Here is a 14,812-nt window from a genome sequence, read left to right on the forward strand (position 1 = left end):
GTAATTTGACAGAATATATTACCTAAATATAAAAAAACCACATCATTAGAAAGAGTAGGGAAAAGAAAGAACAGAATGAAGACCCTCACACAATTAAATTTTGAGACTAAACTAAAGGAATAGAAGTGATAAGACAAAATTAACAATTTTGATCCAAAAAAATTTAAATGTTTTGCATAAACAAAATTAATCTAGCTAGAATTGGGAAAAAAGTTGATAGATACTGAGAAAAGTTTTTGTAGAAAATATATCTGATAAAGGCCTGATATGTAGTATATAGTGAAAACTGTATGAAATATATTCTAAGCAGAATTATTCTCCAAAAGCTGTTATCAAAAATACAAAATAAGTAGCTTTGAAAGGAACAAATTGGAATTGAATTTTAAAAATATGCTTACCTTTTGATTCAATGATACTTTTATTAAATATATTCACCAAAGAGATAAACGGTAGGGGGAAAGTTCCCATAAATGCAAAAATAATTATATTATCAGTTTTCTGTGATAACAAAACACTTAAGTATAGATATTATTCAGAATGCTTAGGAAATTAAAATTAGTATGAACTAATACAGAAAAAACAAGGTGAATCAGGAGATATTCATGAAAGCCACAATAATTTAAAAGAAAACCAAAATTCCAAATATGATCTGAGGTTATAATCTTTTTAATCAGAGCAAGTTTTATAGTCTGAGAGCCATCCTTCCTGACTTGCAATAAATAAGTCACCTAGTGGTAAACCTACTAGCTATGAGTGTCTCTGAATTTCAGTTGAGTCAAATCTCTCTCTGTCATTTCATACTAGAAGTTCTTTTTCATTTGTTTGGTAGTGGGGGTTTTTTTGCAAGGCAATGGGGTTAAGTGACTTGCTCAAGGTCATACCGTGAGATAATTATTAAGTATCTGAGGTCAAATTTGAACTCCGGTCCACCTGACTCCAGGACTGGTTTTCTATCCACTGCACCACCTAGCTGCCCTGCCCCAATACTAGAAGTGCTTTTAGCTAGGTTGAGCTCCCTAGAACTTTCACTTTTCTGGCATAACCTTCAAGAACCCAGAGCCGCCTTTGTGCCATGATAATCAAACCATCAGGGTAGAGTTTTCACAGATATTCAGAACACTATGCAAATAAAGCTTGGTGTCTTTCGATCTCAATTCCTGCTGTATCTAACCATTGTGTCCTTAATCTATTTATCTACCAATATTAAGGCCTCTTTAGGGAAAGGATTTAAGTTAAGATATATTGATCAGGATTTAAAAGGCATTCATATAGCCATCACCTATGACAGGAAAAGGAAAATTTTAAACCCTTTCACACAATCAAAAAAAAAAAAAAGACATTGAATTCAAATCCAAATGTGGACCAAAGAAAGTCAGGCATCCAGAGAAACAGAAAGATAAATGTAAATTTAAGAAAAAGTTTTAATAATAGGACATAAGCCTCCTATACAATAGTCATTTCCATTGAGTACAATTTAATTTGATTTAACAAATATTCTTTAATTATTATTCTGAATAAAATAATAGCTCACCACCAATAGATAAAGATATAATGATAAGGTATTGAGGAAAGGCATTCCTTAAAACCTAGACCTGATTTGATTTCAGGTAGAAAAAAAGGCATCCAAAATAAGAATGATTTATATTTATGTGGAGCCTTGTGATTATTTTCACATATATTATCCCCTTTGATCCTTCTAATAACACAAAGAAGTGAACAGCATAGTTATTATTATCCCCAGTTTGCAAACAAGGAAACTGAGGCCCAGAGACATTAAGTGATTTACCCAGAGTAATATAATAGCAAATAAAGAGTCAAAATTCCATTCCAGGTGAAGTTTTCTGAATGCCAAATATCAATGTTCTTTCTCCTGCCTAGGCTGCTAGCACATTGCAACAATACAATATGCTCTATAGCTTTTAAAAGGATGCAGAAGTCATAGCCCTGTGCTAAATCATTGGACTTCCTTATCATAATAGGGAAAAGGAAAAAAATATGCATTTTTAAAATACAATTACAGTCAAAGTGCTATTAAAAATCAAAAAGCTTCAACTCTCCAAGTTATGGCATTGTATTGGAATCTGAAATGAGAGTGAGAATAGTAAAACCATATATACATTTTTCAAATGTATAATACATATGTGTGTACATATCTATGTATATATATTATATATATTACTTCAATTATAAAATATGGCATATTTCTGGCCAGACAATCAGACAGCAGTTATTTTGATAAAAATCTTTAAGTTACTAGGTAACCAATCATATAGTACTCATAGAAATATAACTGGTGTCTTGAAATAGAAGAACTTTTGAGTCAATAAGTCATCAGATAGTAACAGAATCTGTATGAGAAAATTCTATTTTTTTATGTGCTCATCTCAGTCACTGGTGAACTGAATACAGCATACTGTATCAAAGCATTGTAGTTCTTCCTTTGATTTCTTTAAGAACTCAGTTCTCTGGGTCTGGGTATACATATTCAGGCAAGTTTTTCTAACCTTCTCTGTCCTGTGGAACTTCCTGAACCCAAGGACTACTTTGAAAACTATCAGAACTTCAGAGTTATTTTCTGCAAATAAGTGACTGTAGAAAATACTACTGAAGAAAAGGGGGGGGATCATTATTTATTTAGGTACCTGTCTGATCTGCCCTCCTCAACTTCCATATAACTCTAACCATAAATGTTAATGACTTGTTTATCCCATGCATGTGATATGAGTAGGTTTATTTCTTCCCAACTCCAGAGCAAAAAAGGTGAAGGATTTCTTTTATATAATGGGAAGAACTGATCATGTGAACTTCAGGACCTGGTGAACTTCAACTATACTATAAATTAGTATTCAACTAAACTATAAATTAGTATGATCAAGCAAAAGATCAGGGGGCATAAAATCAGAAAGCTGGGACTCAAATGCTAGTTTTGATATCTACTGGCCATTCCTCTTTCATTTCCCTGAATCTCAGTTTCCTCATCTGTTAAAATATGGATGATGATAATAATATTTTGAGTACTCACTTTTCAGGTAAGGATAAGTATAGTGCACTTATAGTGCTACAAAAAATAGGAGTCAAGAGGCATATTTTTTAAAGATAGAAAAATACCAGCTTTATAATATTTTCTAAAGGTTTGAAAAATATTTTGTATACATTATCTCGTGTGAACCTCATAACAGACTTATAAGGTAAATATTACAAGTATTATTGTCCACAGATTAAAATGAAAACAGAGTTTCAGAGTACCTTACCAAGGGTCATAAAATTATTAGTGTCACAGAAGGGATTCTAACCCAGGTCTTCATGACCCCAAGTCCAGTACTCTTCTACATTGTACCACAACAATTACTCAAAGTTTGAGAGAATTCTCACTTCTCTGAATTGTTGCCTCCACTTAGGTGAACTGTAAATTTCACTGTTCCACTTCACTCCAGTGATAGACACTATCACTCTTTGCAAGCTCAAAATGCTAACTTTTATTTGCAATTAAATGAAAATATATAGAATTTCCATCCAAGCCCACAAAAATTAATAATACAACGAGCACTCAGACAAAGGTGTCCATGGCAAGTATTCAGTCTAGTGCACCCCTACTCCCAACTCCCTTACCCCACCGTGGTCAAACTCTCTATTATAACCTGAATTAAATTAAAATGTAATACAGAAATATTTGACAAAATACAATAAAAATACAATAAAACATAGATAATATTAATATGTAATTTCCTAAGTCAATATGTCACCTGCAGGGATTTTATGTTATGTTTAGTGGCCCCTATTTCTATTTGAATTTGACACCACTGGCTTAGAGAACTGAGTTATGTAAGGCTCCCTACAGGCGTAGTGGAGATTTGTTATTCCATATCAGTATTTCCCCCCAATATGAGGTTCTTCCATCTCCAGTGTTGCTTGTTTCTAGCTACTCTCACCTTGAACTACCCTCATCAGGTATCACCTGTGGCCTTCTCAGTCATTGTTTCCTACTGAAATTCTCTAGTGTTACTCTGTTCCTTAGAAGATCTTTGATTACTAGACCTGAATTATTGAAATCTGCAGCTTCTATTCTCTGTAGTTCTTTTCAGCTACAAAAATGGTAGCTGTTTTATTACTGTGGACTTAGTTCACTATCTTCTATTCTTCTCTCTTTTCTCTCCAGGCTCAAGTACTCTACATTTCTCAGGGAAGCAGCTCCCAAAAATCTGACCTGCATGAGAAAAAAACTGTAACTGCTATTATTCTTCAGCTTTCAGAGTCCTCAGACATCAGTCTCATCCATATGGCATCTTTAGGCTCCATAGAACTCTTCTTTATTTTTTATACCTCACAAGTGGGTCTCTGATTCCAATTCACTAAAAGCCTGGCTTACAAGTACTTCCCTTTGCAGAATATCTCCCACTGATATCAGTACTTCCTAGTCAATTTAGTATCTTCTCCCCCAATTGCCCTTCTGCCAAATGTTTTCCCCTAAGAAGTTGGTCTGGTTATTAACCTCAGATTGCTTCCTCAAATATCTATAACAAAAAGGAATGGGGCAAAGTCAGATCTTTTCCTGGCCAGGAATGGTCTAAGGCCATAAGAGGAGATTCAGAAGTCCCAGATTCCAAACCTAGCTCTGCATATTACCACAACTGCCAAGTCAACTTCTCTGAGTCTTATTTTTATCTGCTATAAAGCCAAGATCATCATCCTTCTGCTATGTATCTCAAAGATGAAGTAATGGTCAAATGAGATGTTGACAAAGAGATTTGTAGTTCATAAAAAGGTCTGTACAGTGCAAAGAGTAAGATTATCCCTGCCTAACTGAATACCAGTCCCCTTAGGGCAGGGACTATTTCCATGGTTTTTCGCAGCATGAACTTAAGATAGAAAGGATTCTCAGAGATCATCTAGTTCAAGTATTCTTTTCTTTTTTCTATATCGGATCTCTCTCTTTGGCAGTGTTTGATGAAACTTCTAAACCCCTTCTCAGAATAATGTTTTTAAATGTGTAAAATGAAACACATGGGATTATAAAGAAAGACAAATTAAATAAAATTATTAAAATATTTTTCAAAAACAAACTCAGGTTAAGAACCCTGATCCAGTCTACTACTCTCAATCAGAGATGAAGAACTGAAGACCTAAGGTTAAGTACTATACTCCCCTCCACCAAATTGACATTCAGTAGTGACAGGATAGGAATGTGAACCCATACCCTCTAATTTAAAATCTAGAACTCTCTCTACTGCTGTTTCCCTAGCACTAGTATTGTGCCTATAATATGATAAGCTCAGGTTAAATTTTATCTTTTTTATGAAACCTTCATGGGTACTTCTAGTTAGTAAGGATCTTCCCTACAGTCTTCCCTCAGAACTTTGTTTTATACCTTATAGCTATGCTTTACAATATTATAGAATAAGGTCCCTAAGGGCAAGGATTAGACTATCTGAACAGTCTCCCTCAGATCCTAGCACCTTTGTAAACTATAATTATTCAGCCAGCGTCTGTTGAATGACTTAGAAATACAGATGTTTCACTGTCATCAGGTATGTTAGAGATCTTATGTTTCCTTTCACCTTAACTTTCCCCATCCTCTTTGGAGCTTTCTCCAGAGAACACTCTGGAGAAGTCCAGCTACTTTTCTCAAAGTAAAAAAAAATAAATAAATAAAAATGGAGAATCCATTCTTACAGAAGAGTTTGCCTCCAAACACCTTTCTGTCAACAGGAGAAATATCACAAGGTAACCATAGGCCAAGGTAATTTCCAGGGTCATCCTTTTACCCCTCTTGCCAGCAAGAGAAAGGAGAAATATTTCAGTAAAGCTCTCAGAACCATTTCAGCACAATAATCTACAACAGCAATGTAGGCAGTATGTTATAGGAAGAAAAGCACTAGATGGGGGGGAGGGGTAACGTATGTTTTAATCCTGGCTGTGCTGCTAACCAACTGTTTGACCAGCTGGGGGTAGGGGAGTTGGAAATAGGGGTGCACTAGACTCAGTTCAAAGGACCTGCAGTTAAATCTGGTCTCTGATATTTACTACCTGGATGAGTTTGGATAAAATACTTCACTCTGCTAATGAAGAGTTTAAACCAAAAGACCTCTGAGGTTCCATCTAGCTTTATATCTACAATCCTATGTCCTTAAGAGAGTCAATTCTGTTCTCTAAGTTACCCTATAAAATATCAAGTGAGGATGGGAGATTATCACTACCTTTCATAGTTCTAACATTCCTTAAGAATAAGAAATGATGAGACCTCATATATTTCATAATATAATTACTGATACTCAGGAGTTAACTTATATAGAAAGCAGGGGGGCTGTCGATAGTTCTTGCTGTTAAATGAATTTTGGTGAAAAATTAGAGTTCTTAGTTCTTTTTGTGGGAAGATGAAAATGGAAATGGTATTAAAGTTGGCAGAGAGGGAGGGGGGATTAATTGCTCTAATTGTACCCACCCCACCAACTTCTCTAAGTCCCTTTTTTCTCTGTCTTTCAAGCCATGCTTGATGCTGTTTCCATCTTTCAAGGTCAAGCTTCATTTTTCTAACTTGATTAGAACATATCTAGAGCATTGTGAACATCACAACATAGAATGAATACTGAATAGATGAAAAAGCACATGGCTGGAAAATCTCCTGAGAAAGACAAATAGAATCAGGAGAAGATTCAAAACCATGTCATCTTAGGATCTTCTAAATCTGCAACTGAAAAAAACAGTTCAGAGAGGTTATCATTTTCCATGGGGCACACAGCTAGCAAATGTCTGCAGTGGGACTTAAAACCAGATCTTTCTAACTCCAAGGCCTTAACTCTACCCACTATGAAATACTGTCTCTCTCTACTACACTAAACTGCCTCCAAAATGTAGCAGTTCTATGATGCTTGGCAAGATATTTAGCCTTTCTCAATCTCAATTTTTTCATCTGTAAAAAGCAATAAGAAGAAGAAGAAAAGTACCGACTTTGCAAGGTTACTGTGAGGATCAGATGAGATAATAGATGTAAAATATTTCACAAATTTTGAAGTAATCATTATTATGATAATTGCCAACAACTATTTAGGAAATGTAAGAAAAGAGGAGGAAGCCCTATTAGAATTTACCAGAGGTAATGAAAAAGATTCACACTTAATGAATGGCCAGTATGGATAGGCTGTGATTTACACCCTAGGAAGGAGCTCAGAGATCCATTGGAGCAGTGGGTTAGGACAGAGAACATAAGTTCAAGCACACGTGTAACCAGAAGAAGGCACATGAAACAGTTCATAACTTAAGTTAAAAATTCTACCCATTCTCATTATAACTTCTGTAAGGGGAAAATATATTGAAATCCATCTGTTGTGGTTTGACAAAGAGCTGCTGCAATGTGAAAATAGGACAGAAAAGGAAATGCCACACATATTGCTTTATCAATAAGATTAATGTTATATTTATAAAATTGAGAACTTATAACCAGAGGTTAAGAAACTCACAGTTGCACTGTTACCAAGTTTCTAAGATAATAATGTAAACTACATATATTACATATATTTATGTATATCTTATAGTGCTTTAAGGTTTGCAAAATGCTTTATAAATATTATCTCATTTTATCTTTGCAAAGGATCTAGGAGGTAGTGGCTACTATTATCCCTATTTTTCAGGTAAGGAAACTAAAGCAGGTAATGGTCAAGTGACTCAGAGTCACACAGCTAAGAATCTAAACCCAGATTTAAACTTGGATCTACATTTGTAAATGCAACTAAAAAATTTATTATTTTCCAGGGTGCTACAGTAAGAGTATTCACAGGATAACTAGGTGGTGCAGTGGATAGAGTACTGGACTTAAACTCAAGAAAACTCATCTTCCTAAGTTCAAATCTGGCCTCAGACACTTAAATGCTATGGGACTTCATGATGTTTGGGGCAAATGACTTTACTCTATTTGCCTTAGTTTTTATTATAAGTAAAATTAACTGGAGAAAGAAATGGCAAACTAGTTTCTTTGCCAAGAAAACACCAAATGGGCGCAGAGAGTCAGACATGACTGAACAACAATCACAACACAGTGAGATCTGCAATCTCCATGTGCCTATACTCCATATTATCATCAGAGAAAAAGATTCAGAGATAAGAGATTTACAAACACTATTTCATTTGAAACTCATAGCAATTCTCTGAGTAGGAGCAATAGCAGGTGTTATTGTGCCTAATATTTTAATGAAGAAATCAAGGATAGAAATATTAAGTAACTTGCCCAAGGTCACACAGTTCAAGTGTTTTTGGCAGAAGTTGAAATCATGCTACTTGACTCAAAAGATCAGCAGTCTTTTTTTGACACTGAACATAGGATTTTTTCCCCATGTTTTTTAAATTTATCTATTTTTCACATTACTATAATAGTTGTGTTGTAAAAGTAAGCATAATCCCCCCTCCCCCAACAAAGATAGAGAAGAATAAAGTGAGAGGAAAAAAAGTGTGCTTCAGTCTGTGTTCAGATACCATTCCGCCCTGTCTTGGGATGGATCACATTCTTTATCATAAGTCCATCAGAGAAGTTGCTTCAATATTTTTCCCCCACAGTTGACATTGAGAGCTGTATTTCTCTCCATCCTATTCCTCCCAACCCCCATATATTCTATTCCCTCTCTCCTTTCACCCTGTCCCTCCTCAAAAGTGTGTTGTATATGACTACCCTTTCCCACAAGCTTCCCTCTCTTCTATGACCTACCCTCACTCTCCTCCCCAACCCCCTTTCTCCCAGTTCTTTCTTCATTTTTTCCTCTAGAGTAAGACTTCTATACCCTATTGAGTGTGTATGCTATTTCTTCTGAGTCACTTCCAATGAGAATGAAGGCTCATTCACTGCCCCTCACTCTCCCCCTTCCATTCCATTGCAAAAGCTTTTCCTTGATTCTTTTATGTGAAATATCTTAGCCCATTGTACCTCTCCCTTTCCTTTCTCCCAGTAAATTCCTTTCTCAGCCATTAACTCCATCTTTATAACATATTATACCTTCATATTCAGCTCCCTCCTGTGTGCCTTGTCTATGTTTGTTCTAAGTGTCTTAATAAATGCAAAGGTTCATATGAGTTATCAGTATCATATTCTCATGCTCAATACAAGCAATTCATCACCATTAAATCTCTCATAATTTGCTCTTCTCGTCCACCCTCTCTATGTTTCACCTGAGTCCTGCACTTGAAGATCAAACTTTCTGTTCAGTTCTTGTGATTTAAACAGGAAAGTTTAAAAGTCCACAGTTTCATTGACTGTCCATCTTTTCCCCTGAAAGCATATGCTCAGTTTTGCTGGATAGTTGATTTTCAGTTGTAATTCAAACTCTTTTGCCTTTTAGAATATCATATTCCAAGCCCTATGAACCCTTAATGTAGATGCTGCCAAATCCTGCATAATCTTGACTGTAGCTTCATGATATTTGAACTGTTTCTTTCTCGATGCTTGTAGTATTTTCTCCTTGACTTGGGAGTTCTGGAATTTGATGATAATAACCCTGGGAGTTTTTATTTTGGGATCCCTTTTCAGGAGATGATCAGTAGATTCCCTCAATTTCTATTTTACTCCCCCCCACTGCTTCTAGAATATCAGAGCAATTTTCCTAGAGAATTTCTTGAAAAATGAAGTCTACACTCTTCCTGGCATTGACTTTCATATATCCTAATAATTTTTAAATTATCTCTCCAAGTCAGTTGTTTTTCCATTGAGATATTTCACATTATCTTCTATTTTTCATTCTTTTGTTTTTGATTGTTTCTTGATTTCTCACAGTCATCAGCTTCCCTTAGCTCCATTCTATATTTGAAGGAATTATTTTATTCAGAGAGTTTTTTTAAATCTCCTTTTCTTTCTGACCAATTCTACTTTTTAAGGCATTCTTCTCATTAACCTTTTTGGACTGCTTTTTGCATTTGATGTTTTAAGATGTTATTTTCTTCACTATTTTTTTTGTTTTTAAGATGTTATTTTCTTCACTACTTTTTTGTAGCTCCTTCACCAAGCTGCTAACTTGATTTTCATGATTTTTCCACATGACTCTCATTTCTCTTCCCAATTTTTCTCTACTTCCCTTACTTGATTGTCAAAAATCTTTTTTGAACTTTTCCATAAATTGGAGCCAATTCCTATTTTTTTGGAGGCTTTGGATACAGAAGCTTTGACTTTGTCATCTTCTGAGCATATATTTAGATCCTCCTTAGGACCAAAGGAATTGTCTATGGTCAGGTTCTTTTACTTTTGTTGGTTGCTCATTTCCTCAACCCATGACTTCATTTTAACTCTTTGTTAAGGTAGGAGCTCTGCTTTCCCAAGCTTTTTAATGTTTTTGTAGGGACACCCCTCCCCAGGGAGCTCAATTCCTTCAAGGTCCTATGAGAGGCTCTGACTGCTCTCCTGGCCTGTGCTCTGGTCTGTGAATGAATACAAGCAGACCCCTTGGCCCTGGAATTGTAAAAGTGGGTCTCTGCTCCACTCTGGCAGCATGGACCCCAGTCTGCAACCTGGATTTGAGTATGGGCAAAGCAACAGAATACTGCCACAGGGATAACAGAGAGACCTCAGCAGTCTCCCCTCACCCTCTTACCTACTGAAGATAGCCTTCCAGGTGGCTCTGCAGACCTGCTTCTGGTTCCCAGGGCCAGGGCTATATGAGGTCCTTTCCAAATCCAGTGAAAGACCCTTCCTACAGATTTTCCAAGTTGTCTTGGACCAGAAAATTGTTTCACTCAATGCTTCTGTGGGTTTCACCACTATAGAATTTGATTAGAATCATAATTTAAAGGTTTTTGGAGTATCTGAGGGAGAGTTCCTGGGATTTCCTGCCTTCACTTCGCCATCTTGACTCCACCTCCAAATTCTTTACATTAGTTATGCTGCCCCTCATCAGAAACAATACCTCCCTCCCTCAAAAATCTCACAGAAAAAGGAAGAAATTCTGTATCTTTTACTAAGTAGCAACTATGGACAGGACCCTGTAATGTTATTCATCACAAATTCAGAATTTAAGTGGACCAAAGAGGCTATCTGATCTTGAAAATGATAACTGAACATCTTGGCAAGTAATCTAGAGAGGATTCCTTACTACCTTCTGGGAAAACTCATTACACATTTGAACAACTTTAATCACCACTTCTCCAAAAAGGAAAGTCAATGGAAATGCTTTTGAAGTGTGCCCCGAAACAAGATTCCAGGCAGAACCACAGGTTAAGAACCTATTATTTTCATCTTTGTCCCTTGGTCTTCTACGGTGGTTAGTTGGAAAAGTATCTTGCCACAGGAAATTAAACTTTATCTGCCTCCCACTTCTGGAGCTTCTAGGATCTTTCCTGGTTCTGAACTCATGGGAAAATATAGCCTTAACTCTTTCCTCCCAGGGTCTTCCCCAGGCAACAATCTAACTTGGGTCTCACATTTCCTGTTGCTCCTGCAACCCTCTCAGGAACACAAGACCACTACCCTGTCACAAAATTGTATCTTTAGAGAGGTACCAAAATAGAATAATCATGTGCCTCCCTCAGTGGAACTCTCTCTAATCAGGAATATTTGGCCTAGACCTTGTCCTCAATGGTTAGCAGATTCCTATTCCCAGTGAGTCTGAATCTTTGACTGGTGATATTAAAAATCCTGATTCCTAAACCCAGATGCCTAACCCTTTACTCCTATATACCTCAACTCTACTCCCACCTCCAGTGTCCCACTCAGAACTGCCTGCCCCTTCCACTATGCACTTTGAAATGACTGATCCATAAGCAACAAACCATTAAACCTCTTCCATTTTTCCATCTCTGGGTATTCATTGAGATCTCATTACTAAAGACATTGCTTACCTCACCACCTATTCCAGATCTAGCTTATTTTTTCTAATCTCTTTACCAAAATCAACCCTTCTTGATTTCATTCTATCTATTCTTCTCCGAGAGATTGTCCCCATTGTCAACTCTCTTATCCCTATCCTTTGGTTACTTCCCTGTTGCTTCTAAAACCACCATTATGTTTCCCCTATCCACAAAAAAAAAAACCAACCTCTCAGTTAAACAGACCATAGTATTACCTCCTTATCCCTCCTTCCCTTCTAAATTATTAATCTCCTTTAGAAAGCCATTTGTACTAGATACCTAAATTTGTTCTCCTCTTACTCTTCCACTATCTGGCGTCTTATTATATCATTTAAATAAAACTACTCTCCCCAAAGTCACTAATAGGCCCTTAGTTGCCAAATTTAGAGGTCTTTTCCTAGACTCCTTGACACTTCTTAACCTCTCAGTAGCACCTGACACTGGTGATCACCTTCTCTTCATTTACATGATATTTATCACCTGTTTTTCCTATCTGATCATTTGTTCTCGGACTCCTTTACTGATGCTTTATTTATTTCAATCCAACTAGTTGTATCTGTCTTTTAAATCTCTATCCAGAGCCCCCTTCTCATCTCCCTCTAAACCCTCTCACTTGATGATCTCATTAGATCCTATTTATTCAATTATTACCTTTATACTAATGATTCCTAGTTGTATATACAGAGTCATATTCTCTTTCCTACAGTACCACATCATCAAAAATATTTTGGACATCTCTAGATGAATCTCTAGAAGTGAAGGGCAGGTTTGACCAGACTCAGAAAAACTTGGGTTCAAATCTTACTTCTCACAATTACTAACTGTGACCTAGGCAAGTCACTTCATCCTGTTTGACTCAGTTTTCCCATCTGTAAAATGAACTGAAGAAAGAAATGACAAATCACTCCAATATATTTGCCAAGAAAAACCCAAATGGGGTCACAAACATCCAGATATGACTGAAAAATAACTTAATATAACATAAGCAGAAAGAACAATTAGACAAAACTGAATATCACATAATTACAGTGACTAAACTTGGCTCCCAGAAATAAGAATGTGTCTCACTCCCTTCATTTTTTTGTGAAACTTAAGGTGGATATCAGTTTGTACAATTTTATAGCATACATACATATATATATATATATATATATTTATATATGTATATATCCAATATACTTGTAGAAGCACATGTTGTTATGATGAAATACTGGAAATTTAGGGCATATGAATGCCTGAATAAATTTTGACATATAACATATGGAAAAAAATTTTAAAGAATTAATGAAAAACTTGTATGAACTGATGCAGAATGAAATAAACAAAACCACAAGAATCTACTATATACTATATAATATAAAAATAATTGTGAAATACTTAAATCTGGGTCACTTAATTGAGTAATCATGATTCCAGAAGAATGGGGGGAAAAAAAGAATACTGCTTTCTTCATGTCAAGGAGATGACATAATTATATACCAAATAAGGAATATGGGGATATGGAATAAGGAATATGCTTTGTTTGACTATATTTATGTGATACAGGAGTTCTGTATTAAGTGTTGCAGGAAGGTTCCTTCCTTCCCTTCTCTCCTTTATCTTCAATGGAGGTGAGGAGTATAGAGGGAGAGGGATTAAAAAATAAATAATTATTTTTAAATAAAATAATAAAATTTCAAAGAGAAAATGGGATGATTATGACTATGAAACATCATAAATTTTATCAAATATACTTAATACATTAGTTTTGCTAAGGGAAGGGATTCTTTGTCATAGGGAAGGGTTTATAGTAAGAGAGTGGCATAATCAGAAATAAATGGGAATTTTTAAAACATTTTTTATTTTTTCTTTATTACTCACGTTTTTCATTTTTTACCTCTTAGTCCTAGTTCTTTTTCACAGTTTAACTAATATAGAAATAAGTTTAGTGTGATTTTACATGTACAACCTATATCAGATTGCTTACTGCCATGGAGAAGGATGTAGAAAAGGATGAGGGTGAGAAAAAGTGAACTCAAAAGCTTTCAAAAAGATGAATGTTGAAAACTATCTTTGCATGTAATTGGAAAATAAATAAGGAAAAAAGAAAGAAACTTATGGAGAATAAAAGCAAAAATCATCAATCAATAAAACCAAAAAACTTTTGGAGAAGGAAAGTAAAAGATTATGAAAGGCATCAGTTAATAAAATAGAAGGAAATAGTGAAAGAAAGCACAAGTTGATAGAAAGTTTGGTGAAAGATCCATTTAAGTCAGATCACTTAAAAGCCTTTAAGGATAAAGCTAGAAGGGGAAACAATAACAGAATTTTTTAATGGAGTAGATTTGTCAAGATATATAAAACAAGCAATTTTCTGAATCAGCGATAATATATCCAATGCTTTGGGGATCTATTATTACCACAGCGATCGAAGATAATAAAAATTATATATGTTGGGGATAGGAAGGTAGCCACATTGAGAAGAAAATACCAAAAACTCATTAGGACCATTGTTCAGAATGGATGAATTGATGATAAAGGATGCCAAATAAAAGGGAGAATTGATCTTATCTTATTTTGCTTGTATTTTCTCTTCCAAAGAAAATTATTATCCTTGAACTGGAAAAGAACAAAAAAAAACCTTTCAAGGAAAATAGATATGCAAAATAAATAGGGAGATTTGGGAGTAGGAAAGCATCTAGCCTCCCTTCACAGGTTCAAGGCATAGGCCCAACTATTGAACTATAGCCTTGGAAACTCAAAGAACTGGCAGATGTAATTTCTGAACAATTGTTCGCAATCTTTAATAGATTAAAGAATAGGAGAAGTACCACAAGACCAGAAAAGGACAAATGTTCCTACAATTTTCAAAAACAAGAGAAGAAAATAGTTGGCAAATCACAGGCATAAACATGTCTTTGGTTACAGGCAAAATTTTGCAATAGCTTTATTAAGTAAACATCTAGGAAAGGAAATCATTATCATAAAGAACAAGCTTGACTTCATCAATCTTGATCCC

Source organism: Macrotis lagotis, chromosome 1 (assembly GCF_037893015.1).
Source record: "Macrotis lagotis isolate mMagLag1 chromosome 1, bilby.v1.9.chrom.fasta, whole genome shotgun sequence".
Classification (NCBI taxonomy): Eukaryota; Metazoa; Chordata; class Mammalia; order Peramelemorphia; family Peramelidae; genus Macrotis; species Macrotis lagotis.